Raw genomic sequence first — 19,521 nt, forward strand, 5'->3', positions numbered from 1 at the left:
GCTCAGTTGGCTCTGGAAAGTCCCTAAAATAAACCCTTTAAAAAAAGTTGTTTCTTGTCTGCTTGGGTCTTAACTGCAGCATGCAGATGGGACCTAGTTCCCTGACCAGGGATGGAACCTGGCCCCCCTGCACTGGTAGTAGAGAGTCCTAGCCCCTGGATCACCAGGGAAGTCCCCAAAGTAAGATGACTTGTAAAACTAACTTGGTGAATAATATAGGCAGCCTGAGGAGACCCACTAACACAGAGATAAACAGTTTTAGACTAGAATGCAATGGTTCCCAAACCTGGGAACTGTGGGGTGACTTCATAAATATATGTATTCCCATCTCTACTTTATGGCCCCTGAGCTCAAAGAATCATGGGATGGGGGTGCAGGTGTTAATTTTGTTGCTCATCTAGGTTTGAGAACTGTTAACCCAGACAGTTAACAGTTTGAACTTTTGAACCGTGGTGTTAGAGAAAACTCTTGAGAGTCCCTTGGACTGCAAGGATATCAAACCAGTCAATCCCAAAGGAAATCAATCCTGAACATTCATTGGAAGGACTGATGCTGAAGCTGAAGCTCCAATACTTCGGCCATCTGATGTGAAGAACTGACTCATTTGAAAAGGCCCTGATGCTGGGAAAGATTGAAGGCAGGAAAACGGGACGACAGAGGATGAGATGGTTGGAGGGCATCACTGACTCCATGGACATAAGTTGGAGCAAGCTCGGGGAGTTGGTAATGGATAGGGAAGCCTGACGTGTTACAGTCCCTGGGGTCGAAGAGTCAGACGCGACTGAACAACAACCGAGACAGTGGAGCTGCGGGAACTGACGTGAGCTGCGGGGAAACAAGTAGCCAGGAGAAAGCGGCGAAGCGGAAAGAAAAGGGCAGGCGGGCAGGTAAAGTGAAGGAGAAGGTGAAGCAGTAGGTGATGAAGATGGAGGTTGGAGGGGGGGGGGGGGCGGTGTGGGGAGGCCGGTGGCTGTGGTTGGGGAGACAGAAAAGAGGAAAGGGCCAAAGAAAGCTTTGGACTAGGTCTTTACTACGCCCACTATTTGGTTGACCCGGGAGGTAATTTGCACCTGTGTTGCCTCTGTGTCTTCTGCTCCCTCTAGGGGTGCAGGAAACCAGAAGGTTCTCTTCCTCCTAAGGGAGGCAGCTTCAAAACGTTTGTGCCACAGAAAGGCCCAACCCACATTGCCTAAGACTGGCTTTGAGAAGGACTAACTGCTCTTTCCAACACAGAAATAACTTTTTTCAACCATGGATTTTGGAAGCCTCTAAGTTTCGTGAGAAGTCTCTTTCCCATGGACAGTATCTTAAATACTCTTTCACCGAATAAAAACCTGGGAGCACAGCGCTCCATGACTGATGATTGAACCGACATTTTGCTGCCCAACCAAAGTTCAGTGTGTGGCGAGAGTGTATGGGCAAGTGGGAAAAGAAGGACGAAAAGGAAAATTTTCTCTGGATCCTTAAGTCTGTTCATTGACACACGCACAGCCGAGGGAGTGTTGGGGCAGGGGCGGGGAGTAATCTAAAGGAATTTTTCCAAAGGCCCCTTTCCGCTTTCTCTTTCAGTGTTTTTCTTCTTCCCTACTTCTACAATCCGGGATACTGAGATTCGATCCCTGGGTTGGGAAGATCCCCTGGAGAAGGGAATGGCAACCCACTCCAGTACTCTTGCCTGGAAAAACCCATGGATGGAAGAGCCTGGTGGGCTACAGTCCATGGGGTCGCAAAGAGTCGGACATGACTGAGCGACTTTCTTTCTTTTCTTAATAAAAAAATGAAGTTAAGAAGAATGGACCGTGCATGGCGTGCTTGGTCCTCCGCCTTCAAGGAGACCGATTCTGAGCGAGCCGTTCTTGTACTTCAACGTCACTTGGTTCCTGGCTTTTATTGCACTGAAGTAACCTGATTGGGAGATCCAAGGAATGTCAAGCCCCATGATTAAATCTTGCTGCTAAGTCGCTTCAGTCGTGTCCGACTCTGTGCGACCCCATAGACGGCAGCCCCCCAGGCTCCCCCGTCCCTGGGATCCTCCAGGCAAGAACAATGGAGTGGGTTGCCATTCCTTCTCCAATGCATGAAAGTGAAAAGTGAAAGTGAAGTCGCTCAGTCGTGTCCGACTCTTCGCGACCCCATGGACTGCACCCTACCAGGCTCCTCCGCCCATGGGATTTTCCAGGCAAGAGTACTGGTATGGGGCGCCATCGCCTTCTCCGATTAAATGTTACACAAGTTAAAAAGGTGTACGCACAGAAACCCCCGCGGGGGTAGAACCTCAACAGTGTGGGAGGCGCATGTTCGGAACTTGTGGAGGTGCTGGGGATTGAACCCAGGGCCTCGTGCATGCTAAGCACGCGCTCTACCACTGAGCTACACCCCCTTGCCTAATAGCACTAGGATACTGTCCCTTGTTATTTTTTTTTTTAATCATTGTAGGAAGGCGTTGGTAAGATCAGTTCAGTCGCTCAGTCGTGTCCGACTCTTTGCGACCCCATGAATCGCAGCAAGTCAAGCCTCCCTGTCCATCATCAAATCCCGGAGTTTACCCAAACTCATGTCCATCGAGTTGGTGATGCCATCCAGCCATCTCATCTTCTGTCGTTCCTTTCTCCTCCTGCCCCCAATCCCTCCCAGCATCAGAGTCTTTTCCAATGAGTCAACTCTTTGCATGAGGTGCCCAAAGTACTGGAGTTTCAGCTTTAGCATCATTCCTTCCAAAGAAATCCCAGGGCTGATCTCCTTCAGAATGGACTGGTTGGATCTCCTTGCAGTCCAAGGGACTCTCAAGAGTCTTCTCCAACACCACAGTTCAAAAGCATTAATTCTTCGGCGCTCAGCCTTCTTCACAGTCCAACTCTCAAATCCATACATGACCACAGGAAGAACCATAGCCTTGATTAAACGGACCTTTGTTGGCAAAGTAATGTCTCTGCTTTTGAATATGCTATCTAGGTTGGTCATAACTTTCCTTCCAAGGAGTAAGCGTCTTTTAATTTCATGGTTGCAATCACCATCTGCAGTGATTTTGGAGCCCCCCAAAATAAAGTCTGACACTTTCCACTCTTTCCCCATCTATTTCCCATGAAGTGATGGGACCGGATGCCATGATCTTCCTTTTCTGAATGTTGAGCTTTAAGCCAACTTTTTCACTCTCCTCTTTCATTTTCATCAAGAGGCTCTTTAGTTCCTCTTCACTTTCTGCCATAAGGGTGGTGTCATCTGCATATCTGAGGTTATTGATATTTCTCCCGGCAATCTTGATTCCAGCTTGTGCTTCTTGCAGCCCAGCGTTTCTCATGATGTACTCTGCATAGAAGTTAAATAAGCAGGGTGACAATGTACAGCCTTGACGTACTCCTTTTCCTATTTGGAACCAGTCTGTTGTTCCATGTCCAGTTTTAATTGTTGCTTCCTGACCTGTATACAGGTTTCTCAAGAGGCAGGTCAGGTGGTCTGGTATTCCCATCTCGTTCAGAATTTTCCACAGTTTATTGTGATCCACACAGTCAAAGGCATAGTCAATAAAGCAGAAATGGCAAGATAAACTCCTCCATTATTTTCAGTTCTTCCGTTTCTGAAACCTCTGGGCTGAATCTTGTCTTAACGGCTAGGGCAGGAGAAAGAGAAATTTATTCTGGACCGAAAAACCTTTAGATCTTTCCACAATTCTCTTCCCCATCAAGGGTGGTTTTCCCAACTGCCTCTTGTGCCAGTGCCAGTCCACCACGAGGGAGAGTCCCAGAACTGAATCTTCTGTTATGTCGTCAGATCTTCCCTTCTTTAGAAAGTCTTCCCCTGCCCACAGCTACCAAAAAGACGCAAAAAGTAGTACTTGGAATAAAAAGACGCGTTCCCGGAGTACAGCCGCGGGGACGTTGGTACAGGTGTGAATTAAAGACAAGAGGTGAATTAATTTACAGTACTTGACCGAAACAAAGAGTGAGGAGTATGTGTCTCAGGCAGTCTTGTAGTCTTGCAAACTCCTGCATTCAGCACCTGGACTTGGAATATGACAGCGACTTTGTTACCACGACGCTATAGTTTTGATTTTATAGACAGTACAAGAGAGGCCGCGGACAGAGGAAAGAGGAGAAATGTGAGCGCTCCTGTTGTAGCATCTCTCAGGTCAAATTATTTGCGCATAGAGGAGAGCGCAAGGGAAGCTGCGCGCAACCTGTGAAACAGATTCGCTTTTCCTAAAACGTTCCAAAGCTTGACAAATCAGCAAATTTCATCAGTCCCCAAGGCGCAGAAGGTCAACACTTTAGGCAAACATAGGTGCCATTGTTAATCTACAATTTTTGGACAAAAATTCCAAACCTTCTGGCAGGGGAGGGAATGGGGAAGAGAAGATAGGTGTCCGGATGGGTTATATTATTACCATCCTGGAAAGACGAGCGGTTGGGAAGTGGAATCAGCAGAGGGAAGGTTGGAGAAGGGAGAGTGACTTGGTTCTTGGAGGGGAAAAGGATAAAGCTGATGCGGGGCAGAAAAGAGAAAGAGAGGCAAGCAGAAGAAGGAGACAGAAGAGGATCGTTTGGAGATGGGTCTCAATGGAGAGGCGCAGAGGTGGAAAGTGCCCAAGCGAAGCTTCGCTGCTGCACTTTCTGCAGGCCCTCGGGAAGAGAAGGCTCCTTCCTAAGCCAAGTGGTTTGAAAGACTGTCTCACAAAAAGATATGTCCCGTTTTGACCAAGATTTTATGATTCCGAGCGTGCTTTGCTCCACTTTCTGTCGCGGCAAGCACAGGTTGAGCATTTTCGAGGGCCCACCTGTGGTTGCGTGTATCTTTAGCAGTAGCCCCGGTATCCAAGGTTTCGGAAAGGCGACGTTCGTTGTTCGTATCCCCAGAGGGCAGCAGCTTCGAATTTAGAAACGGATTCCAGCTGCGGTTCTGTGCTTGGGCATTTCAACTGGCATCAACAGATTTTAGCATGTTTGGTTTTAAAATACAAAGGAAAGAATGGGGAGGGAGGTGAGGTTAAGTAGTAGCTAAATGTTTTGGGTTAAAATAGTAATAAATTCCCACTGAAACCATCGTATTCCCGGGTAGCTCAGTTGGACCCGCATCAGGACCTTAGTCAGAGGACCCAGGATTCAAGACCCCGTTCTGGTGTAGATTCTTTCACTTTCCCCATAATTTCATACATACACAAAAAAGCTACTGAACCCTGCTTTCGTTTGAGCCCGTTACTAGTCATATGCTTATTCTTTTGTTCTAGCCTCTGTTGAAGGTTTCTTCAAAATCTTCATAGAAATCAGACAGTGACATAGGTTCTATTCATCACCCTCTTGTTGAATGTGGGTGCTAACCACTACAAGAGCCCTGTTAGAAATTTGCTCTCTGCAGCAAAACCTTTGCTCTAAATCCTTTTAAACACTCTCTTCTTTTGTAAGTCAAAAAGAGAGATCATTTTTGTTTTATAAAAAGTTTAAATTTGAACTTAGATATAAAGAAAAATAGAGAGGACATTGCGGAAAGTTTCCCTATACTCTGCACTCAGTTTCCCTAGTAGGATGATACATTGGCCAAATTAATGAACTAAAATTGATAAATTTTAGAAGATAGAATCCATAATCTTTTCAGATTGCCTTAGTTTTGCCCAGTACACCTTTTCTTTTCCAGGATATTGAACCAGCAGTGCTAGAGAGGATCTAGTCTAATGATTTTTAAATTGGTGAAATTTATCTCAGGGGACTTCCTCTTGCCAACTGTGAGGTTTCTCAAAACCATCCAAAAATGACACTGATTTTTTTTTTTAAAGACTATCTAGGGAAAGCTGATTTTTAATGTTGAGCAGTTGACTTCCTTCTGCATCACAGGCAGATTCTTTACCACGTGAGCCACCACCCTTCCGCATACAAGGTCACGTGTAAAAACCCCTGTATCTCCGTGTGTTTTCTCTACTCTGTAACCTAATCCTTCTTGCTGCACCTTTTCATTCATTTTCTCATGAGTTCCTTGCTCATATAACAAGAAAACCAATGATCCAATGCATTGCTTTTGCAGCTGTTCCAATACTAGAGGCTTTGGTTCCATGTAAGGTGGCTATTTTGGCAAAAGGAGGATAGAATGGAAGGGGGAAAAGGGAGGGAAAAGTCTATCTTAAATCTCCACTAAGAAAAAGAGGTCCAAGGTAGTCCCTGGCGGTTCAGTGGTTAGGACTGCACTGCTTTCACTGATGAGGATGCAGGTTCAATCCCTGGGTGGAGAATTATGATCCTACAATAAGAAAAAGAGACCTACCCCAACTTTAAGGGGAAATTCACCTTCATTTCTACCACTTCTAGAGAAGGATTCTGAGCAAGAAAATTCAGGGTCATTATGGTATCAATAACTATACGCGCCTTAGTACTTCACTACGAGGTATTATTTGGTGATTAGACACCAATGACGAAATGCAAGGTTATCAGTAATTAATGGGTATGCTAATTTGGCTTTTTAAAGACGCTTGTCCCATTTCAGGTTTTCTTTTCAAGGTCAGCGTTTAGAGGTCAAATGAAAACAGATTCCACTTCTTGTCTGACAAGAAACAAGCGACCACGAAGGGACTCGAACCCTCAATCTTCTGATCCGGAATCAGACGCCTTATCCATTAGGCCACGCGGCCGATTGATGAAGTCATGTTTTCAAATTTGAAAGCTGAAACATGGCATGTTTCTATTTTCAAATGTCTAATTTCAATTAAAGGACGATTTCATTGATAACATTTCCACCCCAAAGGGCATAAAACTGCATCAAATCCCTGACAATAATCACTTAAAATTAATAAATGGTAAGGCAATCAGAAGTGATGCAACCTTTGAAGGCTGTCTTGCCTAAGTCACTGAAAATGATGATGCAATTTAGACCAAAAAAAATGAGCCAAGAACTGAAGTCTGCAATGAAGGCGTGATGACAGCATAAGGAAAGGGAGCTTCAGAACTTGGTATGTTCTGACCTGTTCTATTGCAAAGACACAGAGGCACATCCTCCAAGGAGAAAAACCTGTAAGAAGAGTAGGAGCTAGGGCCTGGACTGAATGAGTCTGAAGAAACACCTTCTGCTGTTTCCTATGAAATTGTTTTAGTTAAATCCTTTTCCTTCTAGAAATGGGTTCAATGAGAAACATTAGATTAGATAATGGTCCCTTGTTGTTTTCCTGTGTGGAGAGACTGTTGGTTCTAGTAGAAGCTGAAGAGTGGAAATCCACACCACGTTGGGCCTGGCCAACAAGAGCTGTTACACTTGGTTCTCAGCCTCCCATCAACTAACTCCAAGACCTTCCCTTGCCAAAGGAATGCTTGAAGGCAGTTTCAACCACCAGCAGAAAGGGACCTGTTATAGAACATTTTCTTGCATCTTCAAATTCCTTCTTCAACTCTCTTTCTGCCTACAAAGGCTGCAAGAAAGATGTGCAAGACAGTGAAGAGGGATACAAACAGAAATAGTGTGAATGCTGTCTGGAGAAATTTAGATGAAGGACTTGGCAAGAAATGAAACTCTCTGTGTCTAGCAAAATGGTCTGAAACCCAGCAATGCTTTGTCTCAGAGACACAGCATCTCTGGTTCTGAAAACCTAGAGAAGGAAGACAAAGAAGAGAAGAGGAAGGAAAATGTTCGTGATGATTGCAACATCTCTCTCAAAGAGAATCTTTTTAGCACTGAGGAAAATTCAAGAAATCTGACTTGGGAACTAAAACCTGAGAGATAAAATAAATTGGCCAAATGTGCAAATATAATTACTCAGGGAAAGCCTAGTAGCAAGAGCCTGGATAGCTCAGTCGGTAGAGCATCAGACTTTTAATCTGAGGGTCCAGGGTTCAAGTCCCTGTTCAGGCGTGCAATCCTTTATTTTATCTTTATTCACACAGTAATGAGGTCAGGGAAAAGATGCCCTGCTTTGTATGAGTATGCATGCATGCTCAGTTGTGTCCAACTCTTTGCAATCCTATTGAAATTTTGCCCGTTGCTTTACAAGAATGAAATGATTGTTTGATGAATTTACCAACCCTAAGGGAAAGTCTTGGGAAATTGTTCAGACTACAGACTGCAGACCCGAAGGTTTGGATTTTATGTAGTGTTTAGAAGAGAGTCTCTTTTTTCAATTGACTGGGGCGGGGGAATCAACCAAGACTTCTGAACTCTAATAACAAAGATAAAGTCTTAAAACCAGAAACACAAGACACTTCAGCCAGCCATATAGAAAATCAACTCAAATGACAGCAGCTACATCAGAAATGATAGAGGTTAGAAAGAATGGCACATTTTCCAAGTGCTTACAGAATGGAATTGTCAGTCCAGAATACTATATCCAGGGAAAATATCCTTCAAAAATGGAGAAGACAAGATAGTCTCAGATAAAGGAAAACTAAGGTAATTTGCTGCCAATGAATTACCTTAAAATAATGGCTACAGTAAGTTCTCCAAACAGAAAATAAATGATAAGAGAAAAAATATTGGATATCAGGAAACAAACAAAAAAGCAAAAAACATGGTGAGTACAGTAAACTTTCCTTGTCTTGAGTTTTCTTAATTATGTTTGAAACAAAAGTATAACAGTTTTGAAGCAAAAGTATAACTCTGTTGTGGTTCTAAGTATATGTGAAAGAAATGCTTAAGACAATTATATTACAAATGAGGAAAAGTAAAGTGACAAAAAGGAAGGTGAGGTTGCTACATTTCACTTGAACTGGGAAAATGGTGACACCAGTACTCTCTGATAAGTTACATATCTGTAATGGAATTCTTAGAGTAACTACTTTTAAAAACATCTGCACAAAGAATACAATAAAAAATAGTATAGATAAATGAATATGAAATTCTAAAATATGTACAAGTGGTCCACAAAAAGGCAAGAAAAAGAGAACAAAAAATAAAAATAACAGAGAACAAACAAAACAAAAAATTAAAACTCCAGACTTAAGCCCTACATACCAATAATTACATTAAATGTAAATAGTCTAAGGGCACCAATTAAATCCACAGGGTAGATTAGAAAATATGATCAAACTATAAGCTGTCTATTTATAAAAATATTTACCTCAAATATATCCTGTAAATATATAAGCAGTTTGAAATTAAGAGGATTTTAAAAAATATGTCATGCAAATGTTAATCAAAAGAAAGCAGTAGCTCTATGAATATCAGATAAAGTAAACTTTATAACAAAGAAAAGACAAAGGAGGACTTTACATGATAAAAGTGCCCATCCACCAAGAAGGGCATAGCAATTCAAAATATGTATGCACCAAATCACAGAGCTGAAAAATATGTGAAGAAGGAGAAACAAAAACAAAAACCTGATAGAGCTGAAAGGGAAAATAGGCAAATTTACCAATAAAGTTAGAGATTTCAGTGTCTCTCTCAGAATAACTAATGGAACAACTAAACAGAAAAAGACCAAGGATATAGAAAAACTCAGCCACCAGAATCCATGTAGGTTCATCCAATACCAGCAGAATACAGACACTTTTCAAATCCATCAAATATCCAAGATAGAACATATCCTGGGACATAAAACAAACCTCAGCAAATTTAATAAACTTGAAGGATACAGTGTGCTCTATGACCACAGTGGAATCGAACCAAAAGTCACAGAAAGATGAGGCAGATTTTCAAACAGTTGAAAGCTAAACAACACAATTCTAAATAACCCATAGAACAAAGCAGAATCTCAATGGATACAAGAAAAGAAAAAAAGTCTCGTATTAGTCATCTAAGTTTTCATTGAGAGAGCCAAAGGGAAAAAGAGCGAAAGAAGCCCAAAGCAAGCAGAAGGAAAAAAATAATAAAAAAACAATGTCGACTTAGTGAGGGGGGTGGGGGTGGGGGCGGGGGCGGTGTAGCACCATGGTCAGGAAATCCGGTATCGGTTTGTCTCCCAAGGTCTTGTAGCTCTGGTTCCGAGATCCACAGGGTCCAAGCTGAGGACAGGAACAGACAGCAGGATGATCCAGCGATTTTTTGCCCCTCTTAGTATATCCAGTTGGAGAAGGAAATGGCAACCCACTCCAGTGTTTTTGCCTGGAGAATCCCAGGGACGGGGCAGCCTGGTGGGCTGCCGTCTATGGGGTCGCACAGAGTCGGACACGACTGAAGCGACTTAGCAGCAGCAGCAACAGCAGCTATATATCCAGTACTCTTGCCTGGAAAATCCCATGGATGGAGGAGCCTAGTAGGCTGCAGTCCATGCGCTCGCTAAGAGTCGGACACGACTGAGCGACTTCACTTTCACTTTTCATTTTCATGCATTGGAGAAGGAAATGGCAACCCACTCCTAGGCACACAAAAACCCACACTGTTTTTGCCTAGAGAATCCCAGGGATGGGGGAGCCTGGTGGGCTGCCGTCTATGGGGTTGCACAGAGTCGGACACGATTGAAGCAACTTAGCAGCAGCAACAGTATATGAGGAATTCGGAATCCTTTACTGAACGAAAGAGCACCAGGGAGGAGATTTGGCCACTGGGCCCGACGTGCAAAATGAACTCGCCGTTTGCCAAATTATTTCTTGAGATCCCATTGTCCTCGTGGAAAGGGCAGAGCTTCCCACTTTCAGCCAAAATTTGGTGCGACAGCCAACTCAGGTACTAGCTTTGGAGGAAATTCTAAATTATCCTTGATGGGCGAAGCAAGAAATCGACCTTGTTTATCAGCTCGCTCCGTTGATTCTGAAAGTCAGCCAGGTTTGGCAGTTCTCAGCCTTTGAGGCGAGCGAGCTGAGCTGCTTGGGAAAGTTTATGCCAGGAGGGCGATTAGTGTGGGTCAAGGCGAAAGAACTTGAGAGCAGAATTCAGGGAATGATAAGGAAAGGCACGCTGAGACATGGTGGAGTCCGGGGCTGCCGCGGCCACAGGAAGGTGGAGGAGGAAAAAATTGGACAAACGCTTAGGTTGACAAAACATCTGGCTGGGAGGAGAGGCGGTGAGCTGCCCGTCTCTGCTGCTCTTCCTCTGGGTACATGGAAAGCTCCCAGGTCCATGCTCGATAAAAGCGAGCCTGCGGGCACTTTTCCGCAGGAAGATCCCCTTCGTTTTGCTCGATTGTCGCGGCTTTCGGAGCACTTAGTTGCTCTTTCCCGGCGTCGAGTTTCTGTTTTCGGTGGATCCGGGTGGTATTGGCGGTTTCCGATCGCGGGGCAGCCGGGCCCACAGCGTCCGGATGTGGTAGGAGTGGTAGGAGAAGCGGTCAAAATAGAAACAGGATCCACCTGCGTCTTTAGATTTCAGCACCAGAGGTATAGGTGAGAGTGAGTGTTTTTTTTCCTGTGTTGAGCTTGGAATGCAAGATATGAAAGGTAAGCCAGTAACCAAGTATCTTTAACTTGAAATGGTTTTCAGAAGCTCACTTAACTTCCCTCTAAATAGTTTGGTGTGTCAGTTGTCAGAACTTTAATCTCAGGGCCAACAAGTCCAGACTCCGTTCCGGTTAGAATCCGGTTCTCTGTCCCACTTGGTTTTTGTCTTCCTTTTGCTGTTGCAGTTGTCTTGGTGACGTCGAGGTTCACAGCAGGAGATGAGGGATTTCACCGAAACCCATTGGGTTATGTTTTTACTTTCTATGTGTACAGGACTATAAGGAGGAAAAGCTTAGGAGAGTTAAATCTGTATTGCTTGAAGAACAGTTAGAGCGTATTCCAGAGAAAAACAGAACCAATGCCTGGAGGTGCCGGGGATTGAACCCGGGGCCTCATACATGCAAAGCATGCGCTCTACCACTGAGCTACACCCCCTCACGGGCTACTTTCTTGCTAATACTTTTCTGGAAATTAATTTTGTTTCCTGAGGCTCTGGATTCCTGAGCCTCTTGACAGTAGCGTTTAATGCCAAGTTTTAGGCCGGAGACCCTCAGAAACCAAAAAAGGATATTGATACTCTAGCGTATAGAAGTTGTGCCAGGGATCGAGCCCGGGGCAAGGCAAAAGATTGGAACTTATCAGATAACCACAGGAAGTTTCCACCGTGGCCTTAAAACATGGTTGGGGTCTCCTATTACGCTGACAAGAAATCAAGTCAAGTCTCAGTATCTGGCTTTTAGATTTCCTCCAAATTTGTCTTAGTGGCTCAGTGGTAAAGAATTGGCCGGCCAATGTAGGAGGTGCAAGAGACGCGGGTTTGATCCTGGGTCAGAAAGATCCCCTGCAGTAGGAAATGGCAAACTACTCCTGTACTCTTGCCTGAAAAATTCCATGGACCAAGGAGCCTGGCAGGCTACAGTCCATGGGGCACCAAGAGTCAGACATGACTGAGCACACATGCACAAAAATGTCTTAAACTGAGACATCCAAGGCCATTGAAATTCAGCTTCTTTCTAGCCTAAAACGCTCCGTGGTATTTGCTGTTTGTTCCATTGGAATATTAAGGACTAGATTTGATGGAGGAAAGCCACAACCAGTAAAACACCTTAGAGCGAAGCATTCAGCCTTGCAATTTAAGGGGCTATTTTTCCCCCCCTCTTCTAACCTATGCACCAGGGTAATTCAGCAGACTCATCAATAATCCAAAATCTCTTCTTCATAAGGCATGAATGAAACAACAGCTTTAGCAATGGAGAGGAGTGTTAGACTATGAGAGTGAGACCAAAGACAAACAGCCACAAGACATTAGGGATAAAGAAAAAATATGTGTGTGTTTGCTCAGTCATTCAGTTATTTAGGAAGGCGAGAAAAGCCATATCACTACAAATGGAAAAAACTGCAGAAAATGTTTTAAAAATTCTTTTGGAAATGGGAGAAAGATTGGAAATGGAGAAGATGAGCAAACTTTGCTCTTGTTAAACTCAAGATCTATGTGGTGCACACTTGAGAGAACATTACATGGCAAACTCAATTACCCCCAGCCTTGGATTTGTGAGTAATCAGTAGACACATGGATGTGGATGGTGGATAAAGACAGAAAAGTGTGCTCATTAGTGATATTCGTAGGAAAATAAGCTTGTTCCTGGACATTTCTTGAATACTGGTATCTACTATGATTAAAACTGTGTTTTTTGAACTACACAAGACCACAAGAAAACATATTTTCTGACAGTAGATTTCTAGTGGTTAATACCTTCTCCTTCTGGTTTGCCCATTAATGAACTTTTGCCAATATTCACAAAATAATTTTGAGTTCCTCTTGAAATTGGAAGAATATAATTTGCCTGACAGACTTGTACCTTCAGTATTTTTTAGCTCGTGAACTGCTAAGGAGGATTACTGTGACTGGTGCTATAAAATATGATTCTTTCCAATATTAAGAAGGTTTGCAGAAACACTTCTGGGTCATAATGTGTTGCACCTGGAGAAAACTGCATGTCTATTGGATTCTCAGGGATTCATAATAATAAGGTATACTTTTTTTTCTTTTTGCCCCATGAACAAGTTTGGAATTTTAAAAATTAATGTTGAGTAACTGTTTTGTACACCTGAAACTAATATAATATTGTAAATCATCTATGCTGCTAAGTCACTTCAGTCGTGTCTGACTCTGTGCGACCCTATAGACGGCAGCCCACCAGGTTCCCCCATCCCTGGGATTCTCCAGGCAAGAACACTGGAGTGGGTTGCCATTTCCTTCTCCAATGCATGAAAGTGAAAAGTGAAAGTGAAGTCGCTCAGTCGTGTCTGACTCTTAGCGACCCCATGGACTGCAGCCTACTAGGCTCCTCCATCCATGGGATTTTCCAGGCAAGAGTACTGGAGTGGGGTGCCATTGCCTTCTCCAAATCATCTATACTTCAATTCAAAAAAAAAAAAATCTAGACTATGGATTCATTTAATACATAATTCTTATGAGGAATTAAACTTGTAAATTGAGAGACAGAACACACTCATGCCATATATACTCAATTCAGAAAATCTGAAAATCAATGACATACAGGTTTAATGCTGCACTGTCCAAAATGGTAGCCACTAGCCACTTTGAGTATTAAACACTTGAAAAGATGAGATGTGCTGTAAGTATAAAATATATACCAGACTTCAAAGACTTAATATGATATTTAAAATTTAACCCATATCACTAATAATTTTTATTGACTATTTATTTAAGTGATGTTTGATATACCAAGCCATTTATATAGTCTTCTTAAACTAAGATCATCTATTTTTATTTTTAATGAGACTACTACAAAATTAAAAGTTATAAAAGTGACTCATTTATGGCTTTATTATATTGCTATTGGACAGCCATAGCTACAAGAAGATATTGCATGTTTAGGTGGTGTTCTGGGAGAACCCCAGAACCATATGTGTGGACATGACACAAAGCATTTACTTGCATGATTTCCTTTGATAGTTATAGTAGTCTTTTTGACATAGACACTATTAGCCTTATTTTTAAGATACTGAATGGAAAACTAATTATGTTTTGTGAATTACCCAAGACCTCTCACTTCAATAGAATATAAAGGGATCATTACTGAATTAGGCACTAAAATACTCAATGATGCTGTTTGTCCAATCACATGTTTCTTTATGAGATAAAATGCAAGCTTCTGAACTGAGGAGGGATAGGTAGCTAATGGATAGTTTCTAACACCAAGTTCCTGTATAGTGAATGTCCCTATATGGCCCCCTATTGCTTCTAAGTTTGTAACAATTTTCAATTTGCAACTTGATGCAGTTCTGATGTTGAAATATTGTTGATTATTTTCTTCTGATGTAATGTCCAAGAATTGTTAGTAGAAAACAGACACTGTGAAACTGAAACAGAAATTCAAAAAGAAGAAAATAATTCAAAATGACATAAAAGATAACAAAGAGCTTCAAGGGAAAAAAGTTGAAATAAAAAGGAAAAAATGTATTTGTATCTGAGTCTTGATGACTTTACTGTCCATTTGCTTTCATTTTTCAGTATTCTTGGTCCCTTTGTGAAAGTTCAACAGAATAATTCTTAAAGAAGTGCTTATTTTCATTCTTTCCTAGATAATAAAATAGAAATAAGATGTGTAAATTCTAAATAGAGGTGCAAGATTGAAGGAATGTCTTGTCAAAAACAAAACTTGCGATGGTCTTGTAATTGTTTAAAAGTTTGAGAATGTTCACCAAAGCTCCTATTCCAACAGTTTAAAAAGGGGGTGGACTCAAGATGAAAACTCATTTTCTGATTGGAAAATTTTTCTTGTGTATACCACTTCCACATATATACATTTATACAGTGTAGTAGTTCTTTTTCTACAGCTTCCCCCCCCACCACCACCAATTTTTGTGATTAAAAAGATCACACACATGTCAGTCCAGCTCGACAGCACAGGTTCCTGAAAGCACGAGGCGACGAAAGAATGAGAAACACTCAAGAAAGTTACAGTGGGGATCAGGGGACCAACACCACCAGGAGGTGAAGGTGCCCAAACTGACCTCAAGCCTGCTTTATTATACTTTTTGAGACTTGCTTGTACATCTTTATATGATCATAGCAGGCCAAGTGGCCTTCAATGATAATCCTGTGCAGTTAACATTTTTGTATCCCTGTTTTTCTGCCTCAAGGACAGACCCAGTTAATCTTTATGTGCCTCCCAGGTGCCAAAGATAGAACAGTCTGTTGATGGTTTTCCATCCCCAGGCATACATCTTGCTTTCAAGATGTTTTTTTGTTCCTTCTTGGATTCCTTCAGGAGTCACATAACTGAGTCATGTCCTTTCAGCAAAATTGTTTAATTCTTTTGCCAGGCCTTTTAGTAGGCCTGTCTCCTAGACACACACACATCAAAGCAGAAATTAATTGTAAGTGCAAGAGGTTGTAGCATATTGTAATTTCTTAGCTCCTAGGAAAATAATTTCCTGGGTTTTAAAACTTTAAATAAAATACCTCAATGGAATAGCAACCAAAAGGGAGCGAAACACACACACACACACACACACACACACACACACACACACACTCTTTGATTGCATTTGAGGGAGCGAAACACACACACACACACTCTTTGATTGCATTTGAGGGAGCGAAACACACACACACACACACACACACACACACACACACACTCTTTGATTGCATTTGAGGGAGCGAAACACACACACACACACACACACACACACACTCTTTGATTGCATTTGCGAAAAGCCGTAAACACCGTTGTCAGATACAGACATATCTAACGGGTTCATTATAACAGGTTCGTAATTACACGAAAGTAAAACCAATTTGCCGAAACCCGGGATCGAACCAGGGACCTTTAGATCTTCAGTCTAACGCTCTCCCAACTGAGCTATTTCGGCCACTTGCGGAGAAGGTACTTAGCTGTTTCCCCAAAATAGCAGAGTTTTCAGTCGTGAGGGCTAAATTTACCTCGTTCGATATCGCCCATTCATTCGCGCCCATTTATACTGGCTCCCCTGAAATCCATGTCTAAAAATAGGATCCAATTTTAGGAGACAGTGGATGGGTTGATAGAAAAGGAGGGAAGTAAAGGGAGAGAAAAAGATTAAAAACAAAAAGCTTCATGTATTTCTGCTTGATCTCTTTCGGCTACTCCACTAATTCAAAGACTGCTCAGAAAACTGAGGGAATTCAGAATGAAATTATCGACTCATCTTTCAGTTCTTTTTCTGTCTTGCTCTTTAATGACAAGGCTAAAAGAGTGGGCACGTTAATGTGGAGACCGACTTGTTGCTTCGGATGGAAGAAATTCGGAAGGAGCCAATTCTTCTCTTTTATTTGCTCTCTTTTCCTGGCTTTCCTTATGCTGACACGTGGCCAGTTAGTGCGGGGACCAGAGAATAGAAACCGGAATCACTTTTAAAGGCAATCCGTCGGATAATGTGTTTATTTCCGTGTGAGCAAGCAAAACGTGTTTTTTAAACGAGAAAAGAAGATGCATATGTATGGTTTCCAGGCCTCTCATAAAGAAAGGATACACCACTCCTGAACGACACCTCTCATAACAGAAAGATCCTGAGGATCTTTTTTGAAATAGTAATCATATTTCAGAGGAAGTCTTCAAAGATTGGATAGTTGGCCGGATACAAAAGCCATTGTCTCAAATCCCACTATTTCTTAAACCTTTAAATTATATCCTCTTAAGCTGCGACCCTGGGAGAAATGGAAGGATAGCAAACCAAATAATACCGTTTCTGCTCTTAAGACATTTCATCCCATCAGTTCTTTCTAAGGTTCCCGCCCCAGCAGGAACCCCAACTACCTGGAGGCATTTTTTCTGCAACGACCAGGAAAGATTTCCGAGTGGAACTTTTCCCCTGACTTCAACCTCTCTCCTTTTCTCTTTCCTATTCTTATAAAAATTTTCAGCTCCTCTCCTCCTTAAGAAAAGATGAACTACAGTCTGAGAGAAGGTATTTCAATGCTTATGTTTAAGGAAAGACATTATCTGTGAAGAACTTTTACAAAACACTAAGAAAAAGACAAATCTCATTAAGAACAAATTAACAGCAGGTCACAAAAAGAGGATACCCAAAATAGCCAATAAGCAATTTAAAAGGTGCCTAACATAATATGCCCTGAGGGAAATGTAAATTTAAAAACCGAATGAAATAATACTTCTCTTCACTGAAATAAATTACCTAAGATATAAGCATCTGAATGCAGAGTTCCAAAGAATAGCAAGAAGAGATAAGAAAGCCTTCCTTAGCAATCAATGCAAAGAAATAGAGGAAAACAACAGAATGGGAAAGATTAGAGATCTGTTCAAGAAAATTAGAGATACCAAGGGAACATTTCATGCAAAGATGGGCTCGATAAAGCCCAGAAATGGTATGGACCTAACAGAAGCAGGAGATATTAAGAAGAGGTGGCAATAATACACAGAAGGACTGTACAAAAAAGATCTTCATGACCAAGATAATCATGATGGTGTGATCACTCACCTAGAGCCAGACGTCCTGGAATGTGAAGTCAGGTGGGCCTTAGAAAGCATCACTATGGACAAAGCTAGTGGAAGTGATAGAATTCCAGTGGAGCTATTTCAAATCCTGAAAGATTATGCTATAAAAGTGCTGCACTCAATATGCCAGCAAATTTGGAAAACTCAGCAGTGGCCACAGGACTGGAAAAGGTCCGTTTTCATTCCAATCCCAAAGAAAGGCAATGCCAAAGAATGCTCAAACTACCACACAATTGCACTCATCTCACACACTAGTAAAGTAATGCTCAAATTCTTCAAGCCAGGCTTCAGCAATATGTGAACCATGAACTTCCAGATGTTCAAGCTGGTTTTAGAAAAGGCAGAGGAACCAGAGATCAAATTGCCAACATCTGCTGGATCATGGAAAAAGCAAGAGAGTTCCAGAAAAACATCTATTTCTGCTTTGTTGACTATGCCAAAGCCTTTGACTGTGTGGATTACAATAAACTGTGGAAAATTCTGAAAGAGATGGGAATACCAGACCACCTGACCTGCCTCTTGAGAAACCTGTATGCAGGTCAGGAAGCAACAGTTAGAACTGGACATGGAACAACAGACTGGTTCCAAATAGGAAAAGGAGTACATCAAGGCTGTATACTGTCACCCTGCTTATTTAACTTCTATGCAGAGTACATCATGAGAAACGCTGGGCTGCAAGAAGCACAAGCTGGAATCAAGATTGCCGGGAGAAATATCAATAACCTCAGATATGCAGATGACACCACCCTTATGGCAGAAAGTGAAGAGGAACTAAAAAGCCTCTTGATGAAAGTGAAAGAAGATAGTGAAAAAGTTGGCTTAAAGCTCAACATTCAGAAAACAAAGATCATGGCATCTGGTCCCATCACTTCATGGGAAATAGATAGGGAAACAGTGGAAACAGTGTCAGACTTTATTTTTTTGGGCTCCAAAATCACTGCAGATGGTGACTGCAGCCATGAAATTAAAAGATGCTTACTTCTTGGAAGAAAAGTTATTACCAACCTGGATAGCATATTGAAAAGCAGAGACATTACTTTGCCAAAAAAGGTTCATCTAGTCAAGTCTATGGTTTTTCCTGTGGTCATGTATGGATGTGAGAGTTGGACTGTGAAGAAGGCTGAGTGCCGAAGAGTTGATGCTTTTGAACTGTGGTTTTGGAGAAGACTCTTGAGAGTCCCTTGGACTGCAAGGAGATCCAACCAGTCCATTCTGAAGGAGATCAGCCCTGGGATTTCTTTGGAAGGAATGATGCTAAAGCTGAAATTCCAGTTCTTTGGCCACCTCATGCGATGAGTTGACTCATTGGAAAAGACTCTGATGCTGGGAGGGATTGGGGGCAGGAGGAGAAGGGGACAACAGAGGATGAGATGGCTGGATGGCATCACTGACTCGATGGACGTGAGTCTGAGTGAACTCCGGAAGCCGGTGATGGACAGGGAGGCCTGGCGTGCTTCAATTCATGGGGTCGCAAAGAGTCGGACACAACTGAGCGACTGATCTGAACTGAAGAGAACTGATAACATCAAGAGCTGCTGAGCATGTGGAACAACTGGAATAATCACTCTCACACTGCTGATGAGAGTGTAAACTGGTGCACACACATTAGGAAACTATTTGGAAATACAGACTAAAATTAAATGTACATATAAGCTATGCCCCCACCCAATAAAAAAAAATCCCAACTGCATTTATACCCAAGAGAAATGCATGAGTAT

At 42.2% G+C, this 19,521-nt stretch overlaps 5 non-coding genes across 5 annotated transcripts; 1 reads left to right on the forward strand and 4 right to left on the reverse strand.

Annotated features, from left to right (window-relative positions):
- Positions 1-2,308: 2,308 nt before the first annotated feature.
- Positions 2,309-2,380, reverse strand: TRNAA-AGC. The gene has a single exon. It is a non-coding gene; the product is annotated as a tRNA-Ala (tRNA).
- A 4,157-nt stretch (positions 2,381-6,537) lies between these two features.
- Positions 6,538-6,610, reverse strand: TRNAR-CCG. The gene has a single exon. It is a non-coding gene; the product is annotated as a tRNA-Arg (tRNA).
- A 1,138-nt stretch (positions 6,611-7,748) lies between these two features.
- On the forward strand, positions 7,749-7,821 carry TRNAK-UUU. Its single transcript has one exon. It is a non-coding gene; the product is annotated as a tRNA-Lys (tRNA).
- Positions 7,822-11,639: 3,818 nt separating this feature from the next.
- Positions 11,640-11,711, reverse strand: TRNAA-UGC. The gene has a single exon. It is a non-coding gene; the product is annotated as a tRNA-Ala (tRNA).
- Positions 11,712-16,108: 4,397 nt separating this feature from the next.
- Positions 16,109-16,181, reverse strand: TRNAF-GAA. Its single transcript has one exon. It is a non-coding gene; the product is annotated as a tRNA-Phe (tRNA).
- Positions 16,182-19,521: the final 3,340 nt, after the last annotated feature.

This window comes from Bubalus bubalis, chromosome 2, assembly GCF_019923935.1.
Source record: "Bubalus bubalis isolate 160015118507 breed Murrah chromosome 2, NDDB_SH_1, whole genome shotgun sequence".
In the NCBI taxonomy this organism is placed as follows: Eukaryota; Metazoa; Chordata; class Mammalia; order Artiodactyla; family Bovidae; genus Bubalus; species Bubalus bubalis.